Source organism: Poecilia reticulata, linkage group LG6 (genome assembly GCF_000633615.1).
Source record: "Poecilia reticulata strain Guanapo linkage group LG6, Guppy_female_1.0+MT, whole genome shotgun sequence".
NCBI classification, from domain to species: domain Eukaryota; kingdom Metazoa; phylum Chordata; class Actinopteri; order Cyprinodontiformes; family Poeciliidae; genus Poecilia; species Poecilia reticulata.
The window spans coordinates 3,405,636-3,420,656 of NC_024336.1; the positions used below are offsets into that span (position 1 = coordinate 3,405,636).

The 15,021-nt window shown below is 40.6% G+C and overlaps 1 protein-coding gene across 14 annotated transcripts in view; it reads right to left on the reverse strand.

Annotated features, from left to right (window-relative positions):
- The window catches only part of LOC103465714 (pleckstrin homology domain-containing family A member 7-like), a 152,723-nt gene that overhangs the window by 77,729 nt on the left and 59,973 nt on the right, over positions 1 to 15,021 (reverse strand). Inside the window, exon 1 of one of the 14 annotated variants that reach the window (XM_008410801.1) lies at positions 10,499 to 10,579. The exons of the other annotated variants lie outside the window; for them this stretch is intronic. The gene's annotated coding sequence lies outside the window, so the exon portion shown is untranslated. Of the gene's footprint in view, positions 1 to 10,498; positions 10,580 to 15,021 lie in introns of those variants that run through there. 14 annotated transcript variants of the gene reach the window in all.

Below are 15,021 nucleotides of genomic sequence, written 5' to 3' on the forward strand. Positions count from 1 at the left end.
TGTGTGTGTGTGTGTGTGCGTGTGTGTGTGTGTGTGTGTGAACATCTGAGTGTGTATCCACTTGAATAATTGAATAGAAGTAAAAAAAAAGAAAAAAAGAAACCGTCAGCTCATTAGCTTGTCTGTTTCAATTATAGCTCCATGTGTTTTGGCTCTTAAATCGCGCTAGCAGCAGAAGAGCTGTTTGGTTGTCACCAACAGAGCCACAGACCTAATAATGGGAAGCAGCGGGTCCACTCAGCAAAAACAAACTGGTGAAAGGTTTAGAACCACTCCAAGGCTTGGTTAGCAGTCAATAGAAAGTGCTGCTCGTGCCGTAGAGAGTCGCGTTTGATGTAGCAGAAGAACGAAGCCTACGGCAGAGCGCGGGTTTTCCCAGGAGAGCCGAAGCGCATCCCATAACAGGGACGCACAGTGACACCGTTAGCTCCCAGGCTAAAAGCAGCCTGTCACACACAGGAAGAACACACAACCTGTTAGACTGTCTGCTCAGCTCATACTGCCGGCAGCAGCAGGTGTTTGAGGTTTACCCAAAAGTATAAAAACCTCTTAAATGTGATTACATTTAGCCATTTATGTCAGTTTTCTGTAGTGCCTCAAGGTACAATCAATATTAATACAATATATTACAGTGCAATATGGGCAGCTTAAGATTCAACTTAACAGAGAATCATGTTTATGTAAAAGGAGCATATCAAGTTAAAAAATCAGAAAGAATAAAAAGCCATGAAGCACAAAAGTTCACAATGCAAACAGTACATAAAAATAAGAATCACCTGACTACAGCTCTCTGATCAACCCTTAAACATTCCACAATACAAAAAAGGTAATAAAAGCATGTCTGATTTGCGCCGATATCGTATCGGGTCAAAACTGGTATGAGCCAATACTTGACGCTGCGATATTGGTATCATATCGCAAATAAATAAATTTTATCTAAGGGACCCTAATCTCTGTCAAGTGATAGAATATGGAGAAAATATGAAGAGAAATTTTCAAGACTTGCCACAGAATCATAATTACAACTTAGATCAGAACTTGAACTGGACCATTCTAATACATGAATATGCTCTGAAGAATTATTTCAATCTCATCTGATCAACATTGCAGTCAACGATACCAGGAGTTGTAAAAAACCTGCAAATCAAACGTCTGTCAACAATGGCTTTTTCTTGCCACTCGTCCAGATTTTTTGCATATCTGATAGTTCCCCCATCAACAGACTCTCCCATGTTGTCTGGAATGAAATAAAATACATATCAAAGTTTTGGTCCCATCAATTAGCATTTACTGTAAAACCTGACGGATCAAATGTCCCTGGTTGTTCTCAGCATTAGGCCATTTATACAGCAGCATAAATCTTAACTGTGTGTTTGAACTCAATCATTAGTGACATAATTTCACCATCTAGACGTCTGGCCCTGTTCCCATTTACACATGTATGCTTAAGAACCAGTCGTAAAAAGTGTTGACAGAACAACATGAAGAGCAGCAAAACGTTACAGCAATGCAGCTTTCAATCAACACCGGCGGAGTCATGACTCACGACGGCTTTGCAACAGGAGGAGTGTGTAATAAGACGAAACAACCACAGTGTGCGTACGCTGCCACGGTTCACAGGGGAATATGTTCTGTCTTGTACCATAACAGGAATCACAGCCACAAAAGTCAGATGGCGAGTTATTAATTACCTGAACAAGAGAGGGGATTAGAATCAATCAGCTTTGGCATGAAAGGAATAACAAATTAAGCCGACGGGCCTCAGAGTGGTGAGTTCTGACTGATTCGCTCCCCCAGGCGGAGCTGCAACGATTCCCACAGCCGCAGAGTTGGTGTACATTCAGATAAATACACTGTGGTGCAGTTGGTAGCGCTGCTGCCTTGCAGCAAAAGGATTACAGGTTTGAATCCTGGCATGGGTTGTTTCTGAGTTGAGTGTCCTACTCGTGCATGCTTGGGTTCTCCCTTCCCACAGTCCCAAACCATGACCGTCTGGGGATTCAATTAGGTCTAAGGGAGCATTCACACCAGCTCTGTTTAGTTCACTTTAATCCAGCTCCAATCCATTTACCTATAAAAGTCTGGTTCGCTTGGGGAATGCGCAATCAAGTTCTGTTTTGCCCAAAAACCTAGATCTCGGTTCGGTTGACGTGAACACTGGCTGAGTTTTCATTGATGATGGAATTACGCAAATTCCATCATCAAATTACAAAAATTTATTTGTTTAATAGAAACAAGGCAATTTCTAAAAAAAATCCCATTTTCTGCTAAATCGTATTTTTGCGGTAGGATGAGGTGGTTTGTCGCAAAACTGAAATGGAAACACTTGCATCACACGAGTCATCATCAGCCGGATGTTACTACTGGTGAAAAAAACAAAGACGACGACACGATGTAGCAGCAGGATGACGAAGCGACACGAGTTATCACATGAACAAACTTATTCACGTGATTTTTATTGGGTTTCTTATGTAATGAAAACAACTGAGTTGTGAAATTGTGTCTTTTCGACTCTACCGGAATATCAATAATTCTTGCATATATTTGTAATGGAAACTCAGTTACTGGTGCGGTTCTAGTACATGAGAACACCGAGCAGACAGGAGACCGCTGCTAAAGCAGGAAATGGACTGTAATGCTGGACATTCTGGGTAAACACAACCAAAACAAACATGAGAGTTTGGCACTAGTGAGATAAACGGCTCCAGGTATTTTGCCAAAGTTTAAAGAGAAATCCTACAACTACTAAAATCTGATGCCACTGCATTTATGTTTGCATTTTATGAAGAAGAAAGTTACCGCTCAGTGTCTTCTTCAGAGGTTTTCATGTTGCTTCCTTCAGTGGTTCTTGGTGCAGCACCACCACAGGTGAGGAGGGGAACACAGTTCAGTGTGAAAGAAAATCGCAGCAGCTAGAAATGTAACAAACGGTTCAGCTTTGGTTTCCAATCAAATCAAGGAGTGAATACTACTTTTTCACAGACCTGTACAAAGATGCACTCACCTTAATAAAAGCATTAAGTTGTGACGTATTTACCTAATTCTAAATGACTCAGACCGGTACCAGTAACAATAAATACCATTCAATTCATTCCATTGTACATCGTAAATATCAGTTATTTAGTGGTGATGACAGATGTGATACACTTTCATTTACACCCCAGTGTCAGAACTAATAGATGGATTCAGAATTCACAGAGATCTTATGAAATTAAAAGCTACGTGTCAAAGCCATTAACTCCGCTCGCCGGTCCACAAACAGATAAAGAGGAATCCATCATCGCTGATATCAAGCTCACTCCAAATCCCCTCCGTTAACACCGCAGTAAATCTAGATATCGATCTCGCACATTCGCACACAGGCCTGTTTGTTTGTGAGCCTGAGTGCGGTAACTGTTCCCTTAGGAAGCTGATGAAGCTCATGTCAGATTGCTCACCATGAATGGGAACAGCACGTAAGATATCTTAAGAGGCTGTGATTTCATTCTGCAGTGAGGTTTGAAATAGTCCAAGACATTATAGACGTGACAGCATCATTTTCAGAGGAACAGAGGCGACGACGACCTCCGGTGTAATGAAAACAGGCCGAAACCAATGCTGGAAGCGTCATCCGGGGGGGGGGGGGAGATGCTTTCAGCCGCACAATTTATCACTGGAAATGAAAGAGATGTTCACAATGTACCTTCCATCCCCGTGTCCTTTAGTTGGTTGTGGCATAAAAACATCTGTGATTAAATCTTGCCCCATTTCTTCTGTCAGTTGCTGAATTTTATGTGAAAGAGCTTCGAGACAGGAAGCGAACTGTGAAAACCCGGAAGTGTGAAGGTAGGACTGGTTGCTTTCAGTCGGGTACACAGAGCGCCAGCAAACTCCATCGCGAACTCCACCTTACAGCTGATTTTGATGGGCATGTTAGTGCAAAGACACTTCATTTTTAGTCTACTCTGCATCCCTAGGAGCAAACATGGAGGAGTATTCAATCTTTATGCTCCAATATATGGAACAAACCTCCAGAAAACAGCACAACTGCTGAAATACTGACTGTCTAAATCAAGGCTAAAACCCTACCCGTTTAGAGTCGCCTTTGATTCATAATAACTGGAACGCTGACCAATATATTTGCTTGATGACAAAATGTAATGTTAACTGCTCGCCTGGAACAAACTTCTAGAAAACTGCAAAACAGCGCTGAGTTCCTTTAAATCAAGGTTAAAATTTCATCTGTTTAGAGTTGCATTCAACCCATAATCACTGCTACATTGACCAACATATTTGATATATATTGATAATTTTGAAGAAGGCATTTGAGAAAATGTAATGTCTGTTACTGGTTTCTCAACTGGTGACTGTTTGGTGTTTTCATTTTTGCGTCTAAAGTACTTTGAACTGCTATTTTTGATGAAATTCTGTACAAGTCTATACAAATAAGCTTGACTTAAAAACAAACAAAAAATCTATGAAAGTTTCAGGATACTAAACTATTTCCCCCAAATGGATAATAAATAAAAACCTGAACTGAATTCAAATGGTCACAATTCCACACATACAGACGACAGTGTAATCAGAAGTCATGTTTACAGAGCAATTCGTTTTGGATGCGAAGCCTGCGATCTCACAACACTGGTAGAATTTCAGCAGGTCTGTTAATCCTGCTCTCAGCTGCAGCCGACAGCTGCTCTCAGGTTGACACAATGACAATGTGCATCAATGTCTGCGTTTAAAACAGTTACTTTTAATTTCACAGCACCCTGAAGCCCTATGGACACAATTTAAGAGCCGTTTTGAGTTGATTGTTATAATACAGTTACAAACACATTTTTAACACATTAAAAATGTGTTAAAATGCTCCTGTAAGCTTTTAATGCTAATATTGGTTGGAAATTCAAAAATATATGTTTTTTTTCCCACAAGCATTATGAAAGTAGCTTAACAAGGTGGAATGTAGTTATATGCTGAAACTGGGGAGGAGCAAATTGACATACTGTAAGCAGTTACTAAAACTATACGACATAATGAGCCCTCCTGATGAACGGCCTTAATTATTTATATGAGCAGCAGAGGCCACACTTCTGAGTGAAATGAGGCTGCTCTTGAGTAAAATGGGATCTCGTCTTTCTTTAGCATTTGGAGCAGCTTGCAGTCTCTGGGGATATTCCTAAATCGTAAATATATCCCACTTTGACTCAAAGTTTTCCAACAGGATACAATTATCTTTTTGTAATCTAGCATGTACCATGACAGATTAGATTAAAGAAATGTGAAAACTACAACTAATAGTTGATGAAGTGTTCAGACGTCCACTGAACACTTCCTCTCAAAGGTACATTTTTATGGCCGCGGACGCGGGCCGATTACGTTGAAAGTCACATGAACGCTCAATGTGTCTGCTGTTCCCTGACAGTTGTGTGGTGGCACAACTGATGGAGAAGAAAGGCCCAAGTTCCTCATCAGCTTCCTATTGTCCTTTTGGATTGTTGTAAATGAAGGAATTTGTACAGAGAAATGTAGGAAATCGGTACACTTGACTACGAAATCTCAGCCGTCTGCGGACAGTGGACGGTCCACATAATACAAACATTACGCCTGAGAATGTGGGAGCAAATGCGTGCATGCTCAAGAAGAAACTGCAGATAAAAGAGGAAAGGTCATGTTAGTAGTTTGGCAGTGTTTTGGGTTTTTAAAACAAAAAGCTTAATCATTGATATCAACTGATATGTAATACTTATATTGTGATACGCATCGCTCTGCCCTAGGACACTCTGACTCAAAGACCAAGGCCAGATCCAAAGAAACACCTTCATGTTCCTGCAGGTGCAGTTGGTTCATAAACAACTTGATGTTAAACAGTTTTGCATGTAAAGACTTTCCTGCTCTCTGCTTTAATGCAACTTAAAGCAAAGTCTCGGTTTCCAACCATCCGATTCATTATTTTGTACAGCGAGGGATGTAAACACAAGAGTATGGATGTCTACCCTTGAAGATCAACATAAAAATTAGAGTTATAAAAAACCAGTTAGACTTCAGACATGGTGACTCATCCTTGTGTTGTCGTATCATCCTTTCACAATGAGACTCACCCACGGTTGTGATGTGAGCTTCAAAAGACCATATCAAAAAAGAAGATATAAAATCGATGAGCCATGGCATTTAAATTTGAACCAATCACAGACAACCAAACAGGCTGTTTAGACAAAATGACTCATTAGGCTGTGATGAGGAGAAAAGGCACTTATCCACAGTTTCCTTCATGCAGCTTTAAAACTGTTTGTCTTCTATTTTTATTGAACTTTATTTATCAGATAAGCTCCCCTGTGGAGGTGCCAGACTCAGTAAAAGTCAAGCTTAGCGTCAGGGAATCCCACTGAGCCTTCTTCTCACTACACAGTCTTGACCACTGTCAGCTCAAGCAATGACCCGTTGACCCCGCAGACGTCCAGATGACATTTATGAGAGACGGGCTGTGCAGGTTTGTAGTTTTAAGAACACCCTGGATATGGTAAAACCTATGCAGCTTAAAGGGGCAGCATTATGTGTTTTCCAGCCACATGGTGATACTTTATAGCACAATCAAGTAACTACTGTATGTGACACTGAAGTTATTGTAAAAATGGTATATAACAAATATGATTTAAAATAAATTTGACTTTGAACACCTTGGAGCACTGTCTCTTTAAGAAGCTCCTGGTCTTTCTCAAACTCAGCCTTCAGGAAGTCATCACAACGTTGCTCCTCTATTAACCCCTTAACGTTTTTACGTTAAAAAGTCAATTTTACATAATACTGTTCATTTATGTCTTTTTTTTCTCATGCAAATACACTCGTCTTACAAACATGACATTTATATAATTCAGTAATGTGTCTCTTACAACAAAAATCTGGTATTAAAAAGAAAAACTGTATTTTACTTTTGAAATAATTCAGGATGTTTTCTATGGTCGTGAAACTGACAGTAAACCAAATATAGACCAAAATTATAATTAGGTCTCACGACAAAATTATTACAATCCATTCAATTCTGTCATATTTTTGACAGCTGAAATGCACCAATTAGCCTCAACGTAATGACCGTCTGCCTATCAAAACTGTCTGCAGCCAAAACACCTGTGAACCGTCAAGCTATGGACTCCAATCGATCCCTGAAGGTGTGCTGAGGTATGTGTCACTAATTAACCAGACTTGTTTCTCATAGACTGCTTAGAAATCTGGTGCAGATCAACGCCTCACATGTGCTTTTGGACTCCTCCAACCACTGCTGACCTTTGTGGCAAGGCGCATTGTCCTGCTGAAAGAAGCCGCAGCTATCAGGGATTACAGTTTCTGTTTTCATGAAAGGGAGCACACGGTCTGCAACAATGGTGAGGTAGGAGGGACGTGTTCAAACTAACATCCGCATGGATGGAAGGACCCAAACATTGCCCAAAAAGATCCCACTGCCCCACCAGTTTACCTTCTTCTTATGTGCTTGTTACCAGGAAAATAACATAACCACACCCGTTTAATGTCTTTGCTCCACAGTACGACAATTGGTTTCTGATGCTCACATACCCATTGTTGTTGTTGTTTTTCGGCAGTGGACAGGGGTCACCCTGACTGGCCTGAAGCTTTGACACTTCATCAACAATTTGTTTGTTTTGACACCTTTTCCTGAAGAGCTAGCCTGGTAAAAAAAAAAAACAACAAAAAAAAAACAGCCTGTTGTTCTACACTTTGCTTTGTTTTTTTGCTTTTTTGTTTTTGCTTTGTTTTGCTTTGTTCTGGACTCTAATGAAGTTTTAAACTTTATCCAAACATTTGGCCATGATGTATGCAATGCGCCAATTAAACAATATGAATATACTAGAAATTGCCCACCCTGTAACCAACAATCCTCCACTGCATAGAGAGAAGTGCTGAGTGTTGATGTTGTTATGTTAATGTTATGTTAATGTTAACATTAACACATTGTTAATTAATATTAACAATGTGTTAATGTTAATTTAATATTTGGAAGCGTGGCTAACACAGACTTAACGGCTTCGTTCACTCCCTCCTCTGCTGCTGCTGAAGCTACAGGAAGACTACAATTCTAAACCGTCACAGAAAATTGTCTTGATCATTCACAAATTCTTCTGTTGGCTGATTGGTAGCTGGATTTCTACCCTCTCATTTCTTCCTTGGAGCCCTTTTCTGGGCTCAAAACATCAGCAACAGGCACTATTGGGGCGCTACTGGGAAACAAGCGATGATGGCGATAAAAGTTTAACATTTTTCAACTTTCTTGTGTCGCATCGCTAGGCTACGTGTGCACGTCTACGAGCTCTAAATTTCAGATGTGTGAATTTCACCGGTCACTTGACTGGAGTAAGACAAGAGATTGTCGCAAGTTCCATAGGAAATTAATGGAGAGGGAGCAATGATGCCTTCTAGGTGTTAAGTCCTTCAAAAGATAAAGATCATTGCAAAGTAGGAACACTCCACAAAACTAAAGTTTGACGTTCCTCTGTCCCAGTGATCGAGACATGACAACTTGGACTTTGTCAAATCTAAAGCCCTAATTCATTTGTTCTGCTTCTAACGTTTGAACTTTGAGGATTTACTTGCTGCCTATTATCTCAGCCACTGACAAGACAATAAGGTTTTCAGTTTTTAATCGCTACTTTACAACTTCGAGCATATCCCCAACAACTTCAAGTAAACACATCTAAAATGCCACACCTCAACATTCATCATCGACAGCTGGATCACCGTTAACAGCAGGCCACGTCTCCATCTCCAAAAGCTGCCGGCTCTTTTTTCTTCCCCTCCCATGTTCAGTAAAATTTATCCTCATATCCGCTGGATTTCACACCCTGCTTTTGTTTTAACAGATGTGTGGCTGACGGAGCGTTTCCGACATGACGTGGAGATGTGAGTGGGCGTCCGCTCGGTCAAAGGTCATATCTATTTTAAAGGGTTCTTAGTTTTGAAGTGTGGAGCAGCAGAGCTCGGTGGAGCGCCATACGTGCAGAGTGGGAAAACACAGCAAGGTCATTCCTGCCGGAGCACGCCGCGGATGGTTAATGCAGTGCATGAAGAGGCAAAAAATGCTGCTTGCATTTGCAGAATGTTGAGGTGAGAGCGCACATTTGAACTCGAAGCTAATTCTGTTTGTACTGCGTGCAAAAGGTTACATGCACTCAAACACGAACGGCCGAAAATTGAGAGTTTTACCAGCATCTGAGAGGGAATTAATTCCACAACAAAACACTTCAAGTGTTATGATTTCACCAGGCTTTAACGCTTTAAGATCAAAGATACACTCAAGGATTGATCTTCGCCCATTTGAAAACTTGTTGTCATGCGTGTTGGACCACGGTCCTGTTGGAAGACCCAGCGGTGTCCCATCTCAACCCAACCTGTCACCCTCGCACAGGAGATCAAGCCACCACAAAGAACTGGCAAATACTGAATCAGTAGCTGCTTGTTCATTAACCACAAAACTGCACAAATTGAAATTCCAAAAATAATTTTGAAAATAATGTCGAAAAACCCTTGTTTGTCGATAAAAAGTTTTTGCTCTAGGATGTGGTGTTTTTTCAGCCATATTGAAATACATGCATTTCGCAAAACTCCAATGGAAACACTTTTTTTTTGTATCATACAAATACCGTGACCAACAGCTGGATGTTACTACTGACGGAAATGATGAAGAAGAAGACAACAGGAAGTAGTCCTCTTAGTGTTTTTTTTCCCCGAACAATGTGCAGCTGACTGTACCAGAGCTCTCACAGCATCACACAGTTCATAATACGTTGTGACATTCCAAAGTGTTGGATTCATAGCTCTTCTGTAAAATTGTGTGCAAATCAAAAACATTGCATTTTGTTAAAACATATCAACTAGCTTTAATATTCAGTTTCATGTTTCTGCCAGACAGTTTTGTCTAATGTGCTTATGAATTATTTGGAAACATTGCGATTCAAACAGTATTGAGAGCATCAATGTGCAGCTCATATAAAGGCAAAAAAATAAATTGATTTCTGGCACTTATGCATAAATTGCTACAGTTCAAATTATTTCACAACCAATATGTGAAAAAAAACATACAACATGTTTTTTTTTTCTCCAGCACTGTGGCTTGGTTATTGCTGCACAAACATATTTTATTTTAATTTCATAAACGGCTTCAGGTCAGTTTCAGGCATACTGAGCCGCAGCAACGCATGGGAACCAAAAAACACAATCCATCTGCTGCTCTTTTTCATTATTATTTCCATGTGTGTGACGGTGAAATCGTTTTCACTTCACCGCCACCAGACTGCGCTAAACACACTCTGACGAATTAGAGCGCCGCATCCAACGAGCCGAAAACTTGGATTGCGCAGAACTACTCGACATGCCACAGTGACATTAGAGCCCGGCTGCGCTTTGTTCCGACCACCGGCGCTGCAGGCGCAGAAATACATGAGACAGATGAAGCATGATGAAACGCAAAACTTAAACAAACTCACATATTAAACCTTATTTTCCCCCCATTTACCTGCGTTTGAAGTTCGCAGCTTCATGTGAATGTTGCACGCGTTTAGACGCTCTTCCTGTCTGTAACCAGCAGAAGGGTGTGTCAGCATGGTGTTATTACTGGTCAAGGGGTGAAGAGCTGCAACACAATCTGACCACACACACACACACACACGCGCGCACGCACACACACACACACACACACACACACACACACACACACACACACACACACACACACACACACACGCACACACCTAAATTCCCTGCAGGTCAACGCTGCCAGTAAATTCCTTCCTCGGTCTGCTGAGTGCAAAGTGCAGTAGTAACACGCAGAGTTCAGCTTTAGACTCTCAGGGTCTTAGCAGCCCCGCTGCAGCACTCAGACCCACACACATGTCACAAACACAAGCGTGTTTTACCGTTTGATTTTCTCAGAGTCCGTTTCGTTCTGTCACGCAGCGCCCACCGCTCCGTCTCCGTCGCCCACTCAGGCCAAGCGGCACTCAGAAACGGATCGCTCGTCTGATGTAATGAAGGCGCATCAAGGTCTGCAAAGGTTTAGTCTGAGTCTGGAGTAGGACCGGCGGAACATGAAGGCCGCAGTAAGAACCTACACACACCATGGATCCTGATTTGGATCTAAGTTAGTTTATAAAAGGGGCAGTATTATGTAAAAAATAATGTCTAGAGTGTTGCTTTGATTCTCTCATGCATGTTAAGAAATCCTTAATCTCTATGGCAACCATTCAGCTGTGTAAAATGCGTGGTTGGACCTAGCCCCGCCTTCAAGGATAGAGCTCCTCCCCAGAACTGCAGTTTCTGAACTTCTGCCTCACAGAGCAGCCCTCCTCCACTCAGCTCCTTCAAACTAGCCAGCAGCAATTAGCAAACACCTGGTGGAACTTGCGTTTATTATAGGAGCTACTTCTCAGTGGAACGCTAGTAAAAACGTTGTTAAAGGGTTAATAGAGGAGCTATGTTGCGATGACTTTCTAAAAGCGGAGTTTCAGAAAGAGAAGGAACTTCTTAAAGAGACAGAGGCCCAATTTCAAGTTGTTAAATGCTAACTATGTCATATTTGACATAGATAGCATTTTTAGAACAACTGAAGGTAACATAGCTACTTGATTGTGCTACAAAATTATACCATGTGCCTGAAATAATACTGCCCCTTTAAAAACAAAACACCTACAGCTGAAAATAAGCTAGTCATGAAAGGAAATTATCTAGTGTTAAATGCCAAAAAGCACAGATTTTAATAGGGCATTTAAAGTCCGGCACACAACAGGTTTCACTAAAATGTACAACAACTTGAACCTTAGACGATGTGTGAGATAAAGAGAATGATGGAAGGACAAGGTGGATGAGGAAAGGCGCAATACCATCATCGATCGATCGACGATTGCCCTAAATGAAAGAAATCGGGGCCCATCAATCTGAGTACCCCTAAAAGTGACCTAAAAATCCCCACAGACTGCTTTTAGCTGCATTTGCAGGTGTAATCCATCTCCCTTGCTTCATTTTCTACCCACCAAGCTTCCTTTCTAACACCCCCGCTGTCTGTTCTTCAAGCAGGGAGGATAGGCGCGCTACCAGAAGGCAGTGCATGACCCAAAACGCTCAGCACCCGACTCACAAAGTGTAATTTAGCTCATTAGATCTCAGTGCTTTTATGTTGCCAGGCGGTTCCCCAGCCCGTCTCTGGTTTCAGTGTGACCCAGTAAAAACACGGAGGATCTCCAGCAGCTTGGAGGGGATGGGGTGGGACCGATGGAGTCATGGCAGCGGCTCAGCGGGCTTGGCTCACTCACAGCGACACGCTGCCAGTAATATCAGAAGGAGAAGCAATTATCACCAGCATTACTAGCTGGAGCGACCTTCTGGCAAAGCTCAGGATGACATGGGGATATGACTGTTACAGCACTTCCTTCTTCTGACACGCACTGCAGAAGCTCGCCTTGGACGAAAAGTTGGAACCGTCGCATGAATAAATGCAGTATAAAAAAACATTGCTGTCAACGCTAATGTGTTAACGCACACAATCTAAAATGCTTAACGCGTTGATGTTACATAATGCAGATTAATCGCATTACCTGTTTTGACCTAAAAGCCTCTCTCCTGCAGAGGGTTACCCAGAGCAAAGCAACATGTTTCGCGGTCTTGTACTGCGGTCAACCAACCTTGTTGTAAAACCAAGCAGTACTAAACCAGTTTTGTTGACGTTTTATTTTCTTTTTTTTTTATCTTGTCCTAATGAGAATACTGTATTTGAGTCAAAGTTTTGCTGTTTTTAACATTTTGAGCACTGGGCCATTTTGAATCATGTTATAATTATGTCGGTGTGAAGTTTCCTGTCTGCCAAAAAAGCAGACTCACCTCACCGTCACCAAATCTACCTGGTGGTAGAACTAAAGCTGATTGATTGATGACTTATTCCAAACCCTCCTGAACGTAAAAACCTAGAAAACTGAAATGTTTGGTTTGAGACAGTAAAACATCTTCTTTAACATTTTTTTGAAAATGTGAATTTCTACATTTCAAGCTTTCAAAGTTAGGCATAGTGACAAAACATTACTAGTCAGAGCACTAGAATGTGATTAATCTCATTACATTTTTAATCGATTAACTAGAATAATAAATGTACAAAATTACCATCATCCTGTTTATGTAGAGATGTAAAAACCTGAACAATTAGCTAGAAGTCAGTAGACAGACAAAGAGCATTCTGTTCAACTGTAGCAGAGCACAATATCTGAGGGCACCAAAATGATGCCGGGAAATTTATTTCTACTCGCCATTTTCTGTGGCTGAAAAACTATCACTATATGAACGTTTCATATGAGTCAACATCAATAATAATTATTATTATTATTATTTTTTTTTTTTTTTTTTTAGATAACAGAGAATGCAATATGAGTGCCATGACCTTTCCTGTTACTCAATAGGTTGTTGCTAGGTAACCATAGAATGAGTGAGTTAGTTGATGCTAACAATTTAGCTAAGCTTAACACAGATTAGAGAATGAGCAGCTGAGCCCTTCCCTCTGCCTACATCCCCCAGAATGCTGAGGGGTTCTGAAATTATTTATAATCTATCAGACTACTGATATTGATCACACGTGTCTATCAGAATATGCATTATTGATTTATTGTCCTATGTTTTTGCCTTAATGGAAAATTAAAAGTGCCACTCCATAGCAACAAGAATCACATGGAAATATTCAAGTAAAAATCAATTTGATAATTTAAAAACTCATTAAAAATATGGACTTACTGATTACTATATCAATAGTAGCACTCCAGCCAAAGAGTGAGTTATAAAAAAACGTTGCAAAATGCAGCGTAAGGAACTAGCAAACAAGAATCTGTTTCAACACTAAAAATGTTAACAAGCTAAATTAATTTGCGCCACCTGGTTAGCATTTCTACCACACTAAAATATATTTGCCTTCTATCGCTTCATTACAGTTCTTTAGACAGATTCTGTTCCAGACATCCGTTTATGTCCCAGTCAAATTTACAGTCACTTAAGCCTGAGTTTTGTTCCTGCAGAATCTCATTTTAAGCTATCAGCTTTGTTCTTAAAATGTTTTAATTGAGCAGATGTGGCCTCTTTTGTCATCTGCACAGAAATACGCTCATCTGAGACAGATGGAGTGGTACTCAATACTTATTCTCCCCAGTCAGTGGGCTGACTGGCAGACGTTTGACCATTTCCTTTTGTTTCAGATGGAACAATCCATCTGAAACAAAAGTATGTCTGGTATTTACAGACATCCACGGCTCCCGGGGGATGAATCCCTGTTGACTTGAGTGAAAGCGTTTTCTTTCAAGCACCCAGCAGATGGCTGACATTTATAGTTTGGAGGGAAAAAATATGAACGGCAACTGGAATGGAGAACACTAAAAACCATCTAGCTCAGGTATTTCAGATTTCCTCCAGGCTAACGGAGAAGAAAGACGCCAGATTTCCTCTAATGCGAGCTTACAACTTCCAGGTCTTCATGAATCAGATGAAAAACTGTAACAAAAATGTAAAAGAAGGAATAGGACACTAAATCACTCCAGTCCGTTTTGTGTTTGTCTCATTCATTTACTCTTTTTGTCGTGTATTTATAAAAACATGGCATGTTTCCATTAAGCTAATTTATTTTAAAAATGTAAACTTACTCCCCTTGTTTGTTGCATGAATACCAGTAGTAGCAAACTAGTTCAGTGACAGACGAGATAAATTAAATTTTCTAGTTCTTGGGTATGCCACCCCTTTCACATGCCGCCCTGTCCGTACAGCTCATGTCTAAAATCAATACCATCAGAAACCACCAAACTCCGATCAGTGCACCTCTTTTTAAAATAATCATTTCGTATCACGGACTTGTGCTAATATTTCCCGAGGATCTTGACATTCAATGTTAAGAAGAGAAACTAAACGGTGTTGCAGTTAATCTGCCGAGCATTAAAAAAAAAAATTATAATAATAATTTAAGTTTAAAAAAAACAAAAACATTCAGAACGGTGAAAGCGGGAGGAATACATGCTGGCT